We start from the raw sequence: 12,657 nt of genomic DNA, 5'->3' as shown, positions 1-12,657 counted from the left end.
TGGGACACGCAAGAACTCTTTTTTAAATAGGTAAGAAGTATGAGGATACTCATCAGAGTGCACAAATATTTGTACACACAATTTCCATGATAGAGTCTCTACCCCCAACCTACTCTCCATAATTCGCTTAACCAGTGTCTCTTCTCCATCCAAGATCTAGGAATGAGCTAGACATGGTCACACACGCATATAATCCGAGTGACTCAGGAAGCTGGGCCAAGAGAACTGAAAATTCCAGGCTAGTCTGGGCAATGTAGCAAGACCCTGTCTCAAAAGAAAAGGGAAGTCTGAGAAGGTATCTTAGTGGTAGGGCACCCTTGTGCTCAATTTCCAGTGCTGCCAAGAAACAAAAACAGAACCAGAAAGTAGAGCAACAGACTCATATGGTGAAAAGTAAGTACTGGAGTGTCAAATCTCAAAATATCATCAGTTGGTTCTGGTCATGCTGAAGAGATCAGCTGCACATAGAATCAACTAATTATGCTGTGGGAAGCTTCATAACCACATAGAACCCCAGTGATCCCTCCTTGATCCTTTGATCCTCCCCTTACCTTGTTTTTATCTAATAAATCTGTGTAACCCAAGGAAATCTATTTCTTAAAACCTACCCAAGTGAATCTATACAAGTGAGTATCTGGCAAGTGCTAATCTGATCATTTTACCTCTGGTTGTAAGGGCTTAGATGTTTAGAAGGTGCACCAGAAAGGGCTTCGTGGGTTATTCTGATCCTGGCCTATCCTCCAGAGATTCTTTATTAGAGCACAGGAGAAAAGGAGGTCAACAGCCATGCCCTATACTAACCACTGTTAAGTACTGAAACAATTAATCCTTCCACAGGGCGGAGGCTGACTCTAATCAGCTTGCTCAAAAACAAAATGGCTATCTTGTGACAACATTGTCATGTCTACTGCATATATATGTAAACGTAGTCTGAATAAAAGTGGTCTCAATTTGCTACTGTTCAGTTCCTGATAAATTTTATGTATATGAGGACTGGCATGGTCATTTTCGAATGCTTGGAAGTCAGGGGGGTAATGGCAGTGCCAGAATACAGCATACTTCCAATTTGGCTGGTAAAGATGATTTCTCCATGGGCTACTTTTCAAATGATAATCATGGGGATATAGAGGAAAACAGCTGGTTATATTCATCTGCCAACCTTGTTTAATGCTACTAAATTGCAGTCTATGGGACAAAGCCAGTGGATCAAGGTTAACCTTTGGATAAAATGGGTGGCAACAAGAGGAGAAAGGCAAGGAAGAACCTACACTTGTTAGAAAGGGAGCCATAGGACTTAGAAAACACACAGTGGAAGGCAAAACTGGAGAGGGAAGCAGAAAAGTCTAAGAAAATGATGACAGTGGAGGGAGGCCAATAAATTTTGCAAAATGGTTTCTTGGTAACAAGAAAGGGGCTATAGTAAAAAGGCTGTAGGGAAATGTTGAGGATTAAGAATGGAATAAAGAGGAAAGAGATGGAAGAAATTAGCACACAAAACATGTTCTGGGATTTGGGCATAGAAATAAACGAGACAACAATGTTTGTAGCACCAAAGAGAGAGTTGAACCTTGTAGAAGTGAGTTAGATTAAACTATGATTGATGAATGGCAGAAAGGCTGATGGAGACAGAGAAAGTGAAGGTGAAGCTGAGAACTGAACAGTGGAAGCTACAAAGAGCCAATTCGGGAAGAAGGAAAAATATGGAGTAGTGAACAACTAGAGGAGAACCACACGGAACTCAGCTAAGGGGCAGCAGAGGGAAAAATTTCAAATGTGTAGAAGAGATGGAAAAGTAAGAAATGAAAACATAGGGACCTTGTGTTATATGCCAGGAACGGTAGTTGGTCCTTCACATTCGGACTTCCATTTAATGTGCCTAACATCCTATAACTTAAACATATTCTTATTTGTAAAAGAAGAAACAGAATCTTATACACTAAAGTAAATTCCCATAGTGCCTCCAGTGCTAAAACACAAATGTTCCTCCTCTCCCTGAAGTGAATGCATGATACAACACAAAAGGGAAAGAGAAGACATTACCAAAGAACAAACATCCTGCACCTATATCACAGTCTTAGCCACTGTGAAATTTATCACAAAATGCACTGCAAATAAATGTGATCAATTCAGCCAGAGTACCTCCTATCAATGCCACCAACTTGGTCATATCTCATTCCTTGTTTTTCCTGAGATAATTTCACAAAGAGCATCTTTAATGCATAAAATTTGATATATGATTTGTGAAAATAAGATAAAAACTAATTTATCTTCTACTTAACATAATGAAAAGCATCCAATAAATCCTCCAAGTGATACAGCCTTCTAAAGCTAAAAACCAAGACTAGTATTGAATTCTTAACTATAGTATTAATGTTTTACCTAGAAACAAAGGAAAAAAAATCCCATGTAAACCTAAGGAAAAGACAATCTAAGCCAATAGTCACCACTTTTATGTTTTACCCTCAACAAGCACAGTGCACTACTCAAGCTTTACGTGAATTTAACTCTCACCAGAACCTCATCAACTCAGCATAGTAACTATTGCTTATGAAAAGTTCAGATTAACCTACTAATATCATTATACAAAATTTTAATATACAATGTGCTAACTATTGTTACTCTCCTATAACCTCATTTTCAAAGTCTGTACCACTGTTTTCTTTCTCTCTTTCTTTTTTTAAAATTATATTTAAAGAAAAAGAATCAAAGCAGTAAAAAAAAGGGTAGCAACAAGACAGAATTCTAAAAAAATATAAAAACACTAAGAAATCACTAGTTGATAAATTACATATTGTTATCTTAGAAATAGTTGTGCAAGTTACAAAATTAAAGCCTACAAAGTGGACAGTGATACTGCAAACAGTTCTGCTTTCTTTAAAATAAAAAAAAATAGACTATGTCTGCTAGGCTAGATTCTTTTACTAGTGAATGCAATGCAGTATCATGATAAAAAATGTTGCATTTTTAATTTTCCTTGGGAATAAGCAACAGGTAAAACAATGGGTGCCATTAAAAAGCTTTTAAAATGTATGAAAATCTCTCTTACTCTTTATTAGCACTTCAGCTGTGACAGTGATATTATGATATTACCATGCAACACCAGCTAGCCAGGCATGGTGAAACATTCCCATAATCCCAGTTGCTCAGGAGGCTGATGCAGGAGGATCATATATTGAAGGCCAGCCTTTGATACTTCAGGAGACTTAGTCTCAAAAGTAAAATTTAAAAGAGGGCTGAGAGTGTGGCTCAGTGGCAGAGCAGTTGCCTAGCACATGTGAACTCCTAGGCTCAATCCCCAATACCACCAAAATAGAAAAAAATACCTTCACAATAAGTTCTCTAAATCATGGTCCATGAGACTTTCATGAGTTATTTATGCAAAAATGGATTCTATGATCACATTAGCTTAGGGAAGACTAGTTTAAAACAAGTACATAAGCATCTTACATGGCAGGATAACCGAGAGTCCTTAAAGATATTAGAAGTATAAATTCCCAAAGGGGTAGTATGATAGTATTTTCAAAATGTATTTGACCGAAGTTTTTCTCCTTTGTAGAGTATCTGAAAGTGCATCCTAGGATTCTCCAATACAATTGTTGAGAACACTACAATGAAAATTTTAAGATTATGAAATATCTAGATCAGCAATAGAAAATGATACAGGTAGATAATTTTCATTGTGTTTAGCCACTTCTTTATTTTTTCCCTACTAAATCCCTATTTATACCCACATAACTCCTACACTACATAGAAATTTAATTCAGGAGAAGCAGAAATATTCTCAATAGAACCCATGTTCTTTTGAGTCCTGCTTCCCTGTCCCAACCATTGGAAGCTAACATTTCTTTACTGACTTTCCTTCAGTTACTTCTGGAGGAGTCTTCAGCAAATCTCCAGAGGCTCTGAAAGAGCTCCTGTTAGCATCGCTGCTGTTTGTTCATTTATCCTTGTCCTGCACCTGCAGCGAAGGCCCTGCTCAGTGTCTCCAGCAACCATGAAGGAGCTGCCTACACTAGGCTCTACTGCCATGCCACCAGGTACACTTGATGCCAACACATGGTATCACAGCCTCCACAATCACCACCAAGTCAGTCATCAGATACCTATTCGTACACATTGTCCTTGAAGTGCCTCATGTACTTTGCCATCTTCAGTGTATCATAGCTACTATTTTTCCCACTGATGCTACATTTTAACATCACATTAGAGACAGGAGGCAGTTCTCCACAGGAATCTTACACTTTTACACATCCTTCAAGCAAAGGCTTGCCTTTGTCCTACACTAGTTTTTCAAATATGTCTGTTTGTGGGATAGACTTAACTGTAGCAGCTCCTTCATGAGGACAAAACAGATCTGCCTACAGGATAAAGAGATACAGATAGTGCCTCCTTTGGGGGCAAGAAATAAGTGTGATTACTGTCCATTATAAAAGATTTAGGCTCTCTAGACTCAGGGTTTCTTTCCTGCAATGGAGACTACTCATATCCAGTATCCATCTGGGCCTCTGCATGTTGCCCCATGGCAACTGAGATTCTGAAAAATTGACACCAATCTGATACTCTGGCTACTGCTTTGCTATGAGTAATAAACTTTTTTCTCTGACGCAGGTATCCTGTTTTCTGCCAGGATCTTTGAAACTATGACAAGGTACCTAAATAGCTTGCAAATAAAAAGAAAAAAAAATCTCAGCATCTTTGCAGGTCAAGAAATGTATATTTAGGAACCTGCCATTTGGAATTAAAACCTACATGCAGATTATGGGGCTAAACTGGGGGAAAAAGTGATAGTGATAGTCTCCTAAGTGCATCTTCTCAGGATGGCTGAGATTCTGATATGGAGACAGAGTTACCTTAAGGATGAGTCTTTCCATCCTATAAGCTTCTTATAATAAAAACAAATAATCAAACTTACCCCAAGATGGCTAAAACTTCTTGAGTTTTCAGTTCTTGTAACAGACATGGAATTTTTTGCTCAATGTACACAACAATCTTAGCAGAGAGTTAAGCCATTCTAACCCAGGCCAGCTGATGGGAGCAATACAATGAACTCACCACCTCACATTTTCTGAACCTGAGCAGGGCACATCACTTGGGTTTAAGCATGTTTCAGTCCACTTTTCTCATTTCTCTCACTTAGTTAATTATTCTATGCCTCACCATTAACATTTATGCAAGGAGACACATTTATGAAGTGCTATGAATTGCTAGAAAACTCTTTCCAAGGGACAGTGAGAGTCTTCCCTGGCCAAATGTCTTCATGTCCCACTGTCCCCAAAATTCTACCCATGGCAATGTTCTACCTCCATACAAAAGAAGTAGAACTGCACCTACGGGATTCAGCTTCTAACTAACACCATCTGAAACCTGTATTTTTTTCTGCTGCACTTCCATTTTCAGTTAAGTCAGGAAATAAAAAAGGTCAGGAAACACTGCGTTTATGTCTGAATGACACTAGGTTTTTAAAGCACTCAGAACCCTTACTTAGTGAGAGCTCCTATTGATTAGTACTAGCCTTACTCTGCTATGTGAAACATTATCTGGATGGTCACTTGTCTTTGGTTTTGGTTAAACAACTTTGTACTAATTTGTGATCAATAGTAAAACAGTTCTGCCTTCATCTTATTTGCTATAATCTCTCCTTCTACTTCCTCTTCCCTTGGGTACATTAGTGCTTGCTTATATACAGAAACTTGATGTTAATAAAAAGATATGCCCAAGTATGATTTTATTCTTTTCATCAAATGTTTACTTAAGGAGGTTTTACTGAATAAAGGAGCATCCTTACTTTGTGCACTAGTACACTTCTCTTTTTAAATTCATTTCTTATCATTCCATACTTCACATCTTAGTCTGTCATGGGCATTTTATTTTGCAGAGCAAAATTCTGACTTAGCATATTGTCGTTGTTCTTCATACAGGAGCTTTAAGAAAGGAGAAGTCTTAGGCTATTACTATAGAGGCTTAGAGACTGGCACAGCAGTTTCTGAAGATATAGAGAAAAAATAGTTTATTCAAGATGTATTTTTGGTATAACAGGGCTTATACAAATTGGACATGGACATTTACAAACTGGTACAAATTTAGAAAACAAAGAAGTGATACATAATAAAACTGCACAAAAAATAAAGTTTATTCTTTATCCTAATAATATTATTCATAGACATTCATTATAGGAAAATAATTCAAAGTAAGAAAAAGAAAAACTATGGAGAGCACACTGCAAGGCTGGATTTAAAAGCACAAAAGCAGAGCCAAGTTGACTGTCTCACAAAAGGTTTATGTAGTCCTGCTTACCACTAGACACTCGTGGCTAAAGAACAGATGAAAACACAAAAAAAGCAGGTAGGAAAACAAGAGATAATTCTTACTTTAAATTCCTAGTACTGCAAGTGTTTTAGCAGCAAAACTAATCATAAAACGGAAATGTGTCACCTGAATTCTTTCTCTTCACTCTAAATTCTATTCATTTTAAAAAATCAAGTTAAATTTCAGTTTTACTACAGAATTTTGATCTTTAGTTCTTTTGAATCCATATCAATTTACTAAACCAGTGGTTCTAAATGTGGGGCAATTTTGTCTCCCAGGCAACACCTGACCGTATCTGAAGACATTTCTGGTCATCATGACAGTGTATGCTATAGGCATATACCAGATAGAGGCTAAGAATAATGCTAAATATCCTATGATACACAGCACAGTTCATACAACCAATTTTGTAAATGTAGATTGAGCTTTGCAAAAACCATAAAATCATGCAATATTTTAAAATATTTTTCAAAACAAATAATTAAAATTGGTTAAATATTTGAAAAGATACAACCACAGAGGATATATGCCTGGCAAATAAGCATGTGTAAATATGCTCAATATCATTAGTCATCATGGAAATCTAAATTAAACCACAATGAAATACCACTTATAACTCAAAGCTAGTTAAATACAAAGGCTATCAAGAATATGGAGAAACTAGAACTCTCACACGCAGTTGGTGGAAATGTAAAATGACACAGGTGCTATAGAAAACAGCTTGTCAGATTTTAAAAACATTAACAATATGATCCAGAATTTCCAATTCAAGTTACTTGTGCAAGACATACAACAGCATATGTTCACATGTACACATAATAACTTTACTCATAACAGCTAATCACTGGAAACAGCCTAAATATCCAATATTTGGTAAATAGGTAAACAAAATGTATTATACCTCTTTAATAGAATCTTACTAATCAATAAAAAGGAACAAACTATGGATAGGTTAAACAACACTACTGAACATCAGAAACAATATAAAAAGTTAAAGAAGTCAAACACAAAAGATCGCATAATATTTTACTCCATTAATAAGAAATTTTTAGCCAAACAAAATTAAGAGTTATAAAGTAGATCATTGGTTGGTTGGGTCTAATTATAAGAGTAGATACTGGTTGCAAACAAGGGCACACAAAAACTTTTGACAGAAGTTACTGCAAAATTGAATGCTGGTGATAGACTGTATAATCATACAAATTTACTAAAATGTATCTGATTGTCCACTTAAATTGTACAACTTATGTCATGCAAACATATGTTACAATAAAGCTGCTAAAATATTTTGGAGTATTACAGTTCAATTATGAAGTTGTGATTTAACTGTCCATAGGATGTCTCAGTGTCTTTCCATGAGCATAGAAATAATATGAATTGCATTTGTTTGTAGTCTCTACAGTTCTGAGTACACAATGACATTTTTTAAATTTTTATTTAATTTGTAATATAAAACAAACTATATGCTCATTGTGTCAATCTGATAGGTTAAAATTTGCTCAGGTATTTAGTAAAGTATAAGCTGTATATGTGTGGCTCATGGAGATGTGATCTTGGGTACTGTACCTGGTCTGGGCCCCTTCCTCTATGGCACTGTTCCCCTGTTCTGCTCCCTGGCCAATATAATCTAAGTTATTTTTCCTCTGACATGCCCTTCAATCATGATGCTTCTGCCTTGGAGCCAAACAACCATGGACTGAATTCCTTGAAACCCTGAGCCAAATTAAACTTCTTTAAATTATGAGTGCTGGATATTTGGTGCCAGCAATGAAAGCTGATTAATATACTCATCATAAACAGCATGGAAACTAATATTAAAAAAAAAAGCAGTCATCCAGAATTTCTACATCTTAACATCACTCAAAATATTTTAATGCATTTATTTTCATTCTCTTTAACAATCATAGGATATTATTTCATATTTGTGGTTTAGCTGTATAAATCTGTATTTTCATTTATCAAGTAAGCTTTCCATTAAACTCTTTGTTTTGATCTATTTTATGTGGCTATAATGCAATATCTGAGACTGAGTAATTTGTAGGAAAAAGGTTTGTTGTGGTTCATGATTTTGCAACCTGGACCACTCAAAATCACAGTGACATCTGGTAAGGGATTCAGGGCATGGCATAACATGGTACATGGGAACACATGGCAGGAACATATGCAAGAGTGAAATATGCCATATAGAAGAGAGGAAGGGGCAGGGAACAAAGAAAGACAGATACTCGTTACTTTAGTGCACTTGGTTGTAAGAATTCATTAAGCTGCACAGTTATGGCTGTTCATATTTTGATATGTTTCTTGTTTTAATAATACATGCATCAAGCATGATTTTTTTACTTCCCTTCCTCTTCCATGGTCACTTTATACACCATGTATTTCTAACAACAGAGGTTTGAGCAGTCCCTGAAGAATGCCAAACTGTAGCACAGCCAAATCCAACTTGCCTTATATTACACCATCATCTACTGTGTAGTATTTGCTTTAGTAGAAGGTATGGTAGCGAGGAATAACTAATAATTCCTGTACTAGTAGCCTCTAAGATCTAACTAACGCTTCAATCTAGTGTATTTCAAGATGTTGTACCTGGACCATTGTATCCAAAGTATTCTTAGGAATACAATCTGATCACTGTATTCTTAGAAAGGAATACTGGGAAAGTGTTTCTCAAGTGAATTTTCCAGGTGATTTTTATGCATCCTCGATTTCAGCATCTATTAGAAAATGCTAACAAAAGTTACAATAATTAGCAAGCTCAACCCTTAAATGCCCATTGCACCAAAAATATAAATAAACATCTATACTTCATCTCAGTAGATTAAGGCATGAGACTGTGTTGTTCCTCACTTTAGGATTATAAAAGAAAAAGTAAAACCTCTTGATTTAGTTATAAGTGACCTAGGTTCTAATTATCATTTTACTGTAATTCAGTGTGTAACCCAAGTGAAGTTATATAAATTACAGTATCTTATTTTCTTTATTAAATTTAAAGAATTGAGTTAGAATCTATACTTTAAAATCATTTTACTAAAAAAAATCATAAAGCAAATACTCTGTGTAAAACAATCCAGAGAAAACAAAAGTAAAGTTATACTGTTTGGAGGACAGGAGGGACCATATAATGAAGCACTTTCTTAGATCTCCAGCTTCGGTGGCCCCCAAGGTTATTCCACAGACCCTTGAGCAGATTTAAAACCTCTGATCTAACTATCTCTTAGGTTCCTTAAACTGTTTTGAAATTTTCATGGTCGCAATTATCAGTATATAAAACATTCAATTAAAGTCAATGCTACCAATTTTGCTATTTTTAGAACTGACTTACTTCCTTTATTTCCATTTTGGGGATGGTAGGTTACACTAAAAGTAGAGAAAAACAAATTCAGTAGAGATCTATAAACCTCAATTATGGATGCTATATCCTATCATAAGTAAATTGACAGACAACTTTTTGTTGTTCAGCTAGAAAAATCTGCATACCTTTTTGGAGTCTAGATCCCTTTATTTTCCACAACAGTTCATAAGTGATGGCCACCAGTCTCCACCAACCTTAAGCCCCTGTGGGTTAGATTCCTGTCATCACATCCTGTAGATCTCTCTAAAGTTTTCTGTCATTGACAAGAAGTTTCACTACTGTAACCAATTTAGAAAGTCACTGGAAATCTTTTTGCAATTTTTTAAACCAAGTCATTATACATTAATATTATGTTATTAATTACAATTTCTTTTTTCAAGGAGTTCACCTCATAGATTTATAAATTCATGCTTTACCTTATATTTTTCTCATTAATTCTAAAATGTTAAAAAATTAAGATGTTAATGAGCACTTTGACCAAAATTCTTTTTTAGAAAGTTTATTTCTCAAGTTCAGTCATACAAGTGCCAAAATTAAGAGATAGCTTATTATTTTCTGACACCTTTATATTGACTAAATACATAATTCAGTGTAAAGTTAAATATAACCCTACTGAAATTTGCCATGTGCTTCACTGTATTATCTGACAATTATACAGAATCTCAAAATTAGTTAAAATGGCAACATATGTTCTGGGCCAGCAAACATTTTCTGTAAATATCCAGAGAGTAAATATTTTATCTCTGTAGACCATGTGATCTCTCTTACAACCACTCAGTCTTGATGCCACAGTGCTGTAGCAGTCATAGACACATAAAGCAATAGGCAGGACTGGCTTTCAATAAAACTTCATTAACAGAAGCAGGCAGAGGCCCGCAGGCCATAGTTTGCTAATGGGTGACTTGGGTGGAATATTTTATGAGGAAGGGAGAAAAGATACAAGCAAAACATTATTTCCTGAGAAGAACTTTAATGGAAACACAGTTTGCCAATTACCAATATCAGGCTTATTATCCCAAGTAGCTACATGATGGAACATCAAAATTGTACTTCCTGCTTTCATATGTTTCTTTAAAGAAATTAATTCATTTAAATTTCTAAGGGTTTTTCTTTGCCCCGCTCTTATTGGCAGGCTTGGACTCAAGAACATCAGGTAGTGTTTTTAATCTACTTCTCTTTCATTCCCATTCCCCATTTGTTAGGTAAAACTCAAAGTAATCCTGCAGAAATTTACTTCCTCAAGATAACAAAAAAACTGCACCTGGAAAGAGATGAGGCAGAGTAAAGGAATTACAAAAACACATGGACCCCACCGCCTGGGATTTGTAAAAAAAAAATGTCCATTGGCTTTTATTTATTTATTTTTTAGCTGTGTGTAAAATGATGTTATAAATTCTGCTTCAAAACAAGTCCCCTAGTCCTGGGCACTGCCTATCACGCTATTACATTTATTTTAACATAATTCAGACTACCACTTGCATCTTTAACATATAATTTCCGCAGACACCAGAGAAAGGTAGTGAAGATTTTTAAACCTAGGACAGAGTGGAGAATGGACTTAGGTACAAGGAGAAAAATAAGCTACTTCCAGATTATAAAATTTGACTCTAACTTACAAAAACATACAAGAAAGCAAACATATTTAAAATAGCCCACTAAAAGGAACTAAACTTGAGCCTAAGAATATCCCTCAGGGCTTAGCATGAAAACATGATATTTTCTACTAGCACAGGAGGAGAAACAGTGAGAAGAATGTGCCTTTCAGGCAGGAAGATCAGCAAATATTTCAGAGATGAGGTAGCACATGGCAAGGTATTTTTAAACCTACGACATAGTTAGTTTCCTGTTTTGGGGAGGTAATAAGATGCCTAGAATTAAAGACAGATGGGTGGATGGACATGGTAGATTTTATATTCCAGAGACAGTCATACCAATACATAGTCCATCCCATCTACTTTTCTTTAATGTGACACTGACATCCTTCCATTTGAAATAGTACCAGTGTTCCTTCTGCTTAAACTTGGGAGGATTTTCATGACTGCCTCTTTACCGACAGAATGCAGAAGTAACAATGTGTGCCTTCTAAGACTACTCATAAATGGTGCAAAGTCACCTGCCTGGCTCTGTCTGGTAGCACACAAACTGGGGTTCCTGATCTTACATTAAAGGTACCTGAGGTGCCATCTGGAAGAGACCATGTGGGAAGACCACTCAGGGTGGGGAGTGATGCCTGAGGTGTCCAGCTGTTCAAAGCACTCACAGTCCTTTCAGCACAGGTGCAAGTCAACATGGAGAAGACATGCCAGGCAGGAGTCTGAGAAATGGTTATTTTATACCCCCATGATTTGGGATGATTGACTATACAGCTATAGTAACTGAAACAGGTGGCTATAGGAACTGCATTCTAGGCCAGGTTGGCAAAATTTTTCTTTAAAGGCCTAAATAGTATATATTTGAGGCTTGACAGGCTATGTGGTCTCTTTCACAGCTATGCCACTCCACTTTCTAGGGCCTGTGGTCCACAGAAACATGCCAACAACAATATGTAAGTGAATGGTGTGGCTGTGTACCAAGAAGGCTATACTTATAAAAACAGGTGGGGAAGACAGATTTGGCCTGCAGGATGAAGTTTTTTGACACCTGTTTTAGGTAAAGGGAGAACTCTGCTATTAGTCCCAGAAGCAGAAATGTACCTGCTTACTCTACGATAACCAAGCCCACTTTGGAAGCAAAACGAGGCATTTAGAAAGCAGCATGGCTTGGTACATAAGCATATGGCCTGTAGATCTAGATTATTTCTTGGGCAACCCAGTAGCCACTGTGCCTCGGTTTCCTCATCCATCTGGGAATAGAAGGTTAATAATATTGTCTATCTCTCAGGTCACAGTGAAGGTTAACTGATGTGAAAAGAGCTTAGACCAGTGACTGGAACACAGCACTGTTTAAATGACTGTTTCTATCTTAATTGTGATTAATCAGGGAATAATAACAGAAAGACA

General features: G+C 36.3%; 1 protein-coding gene across 6 annotated transcripts in view; it reads right to left on the bottom strand.

Annotated features, from left to right (window-relative positions):
* Positions 1-12,657, bottom strand: part of Frmpd4 (FERM and PDZ domain containing 4) — a 938,443-nt gene that overhangs the window by 471,543 nt on the left and 454,243 nt on the right. The gene's annotated exons all lie outside the window — the stretch shown is intronic.

The sequence above is a fragment of the Cavia porcellus genome, unplaced genomic scaffold (genome assembly GCF_034190915.1).
Source record: "Cavia porcellus strain 051 isolate PalLab524CR breed Dunkin Hartley unplaced genomic scaffold, mCavPor4.1 scaffold_33, whole genome shotgun sequence".
Classification (NCBI taxonomy): domain Eukaryota; kingdom Metazoa; phylum Chordata; class Mammalia; order Rodentia; family Caviidae; genus Cavia; species Cavia porcellus.
This window is presented reverse-complemented; position numbering and strand designations above follow the sequence as displayed.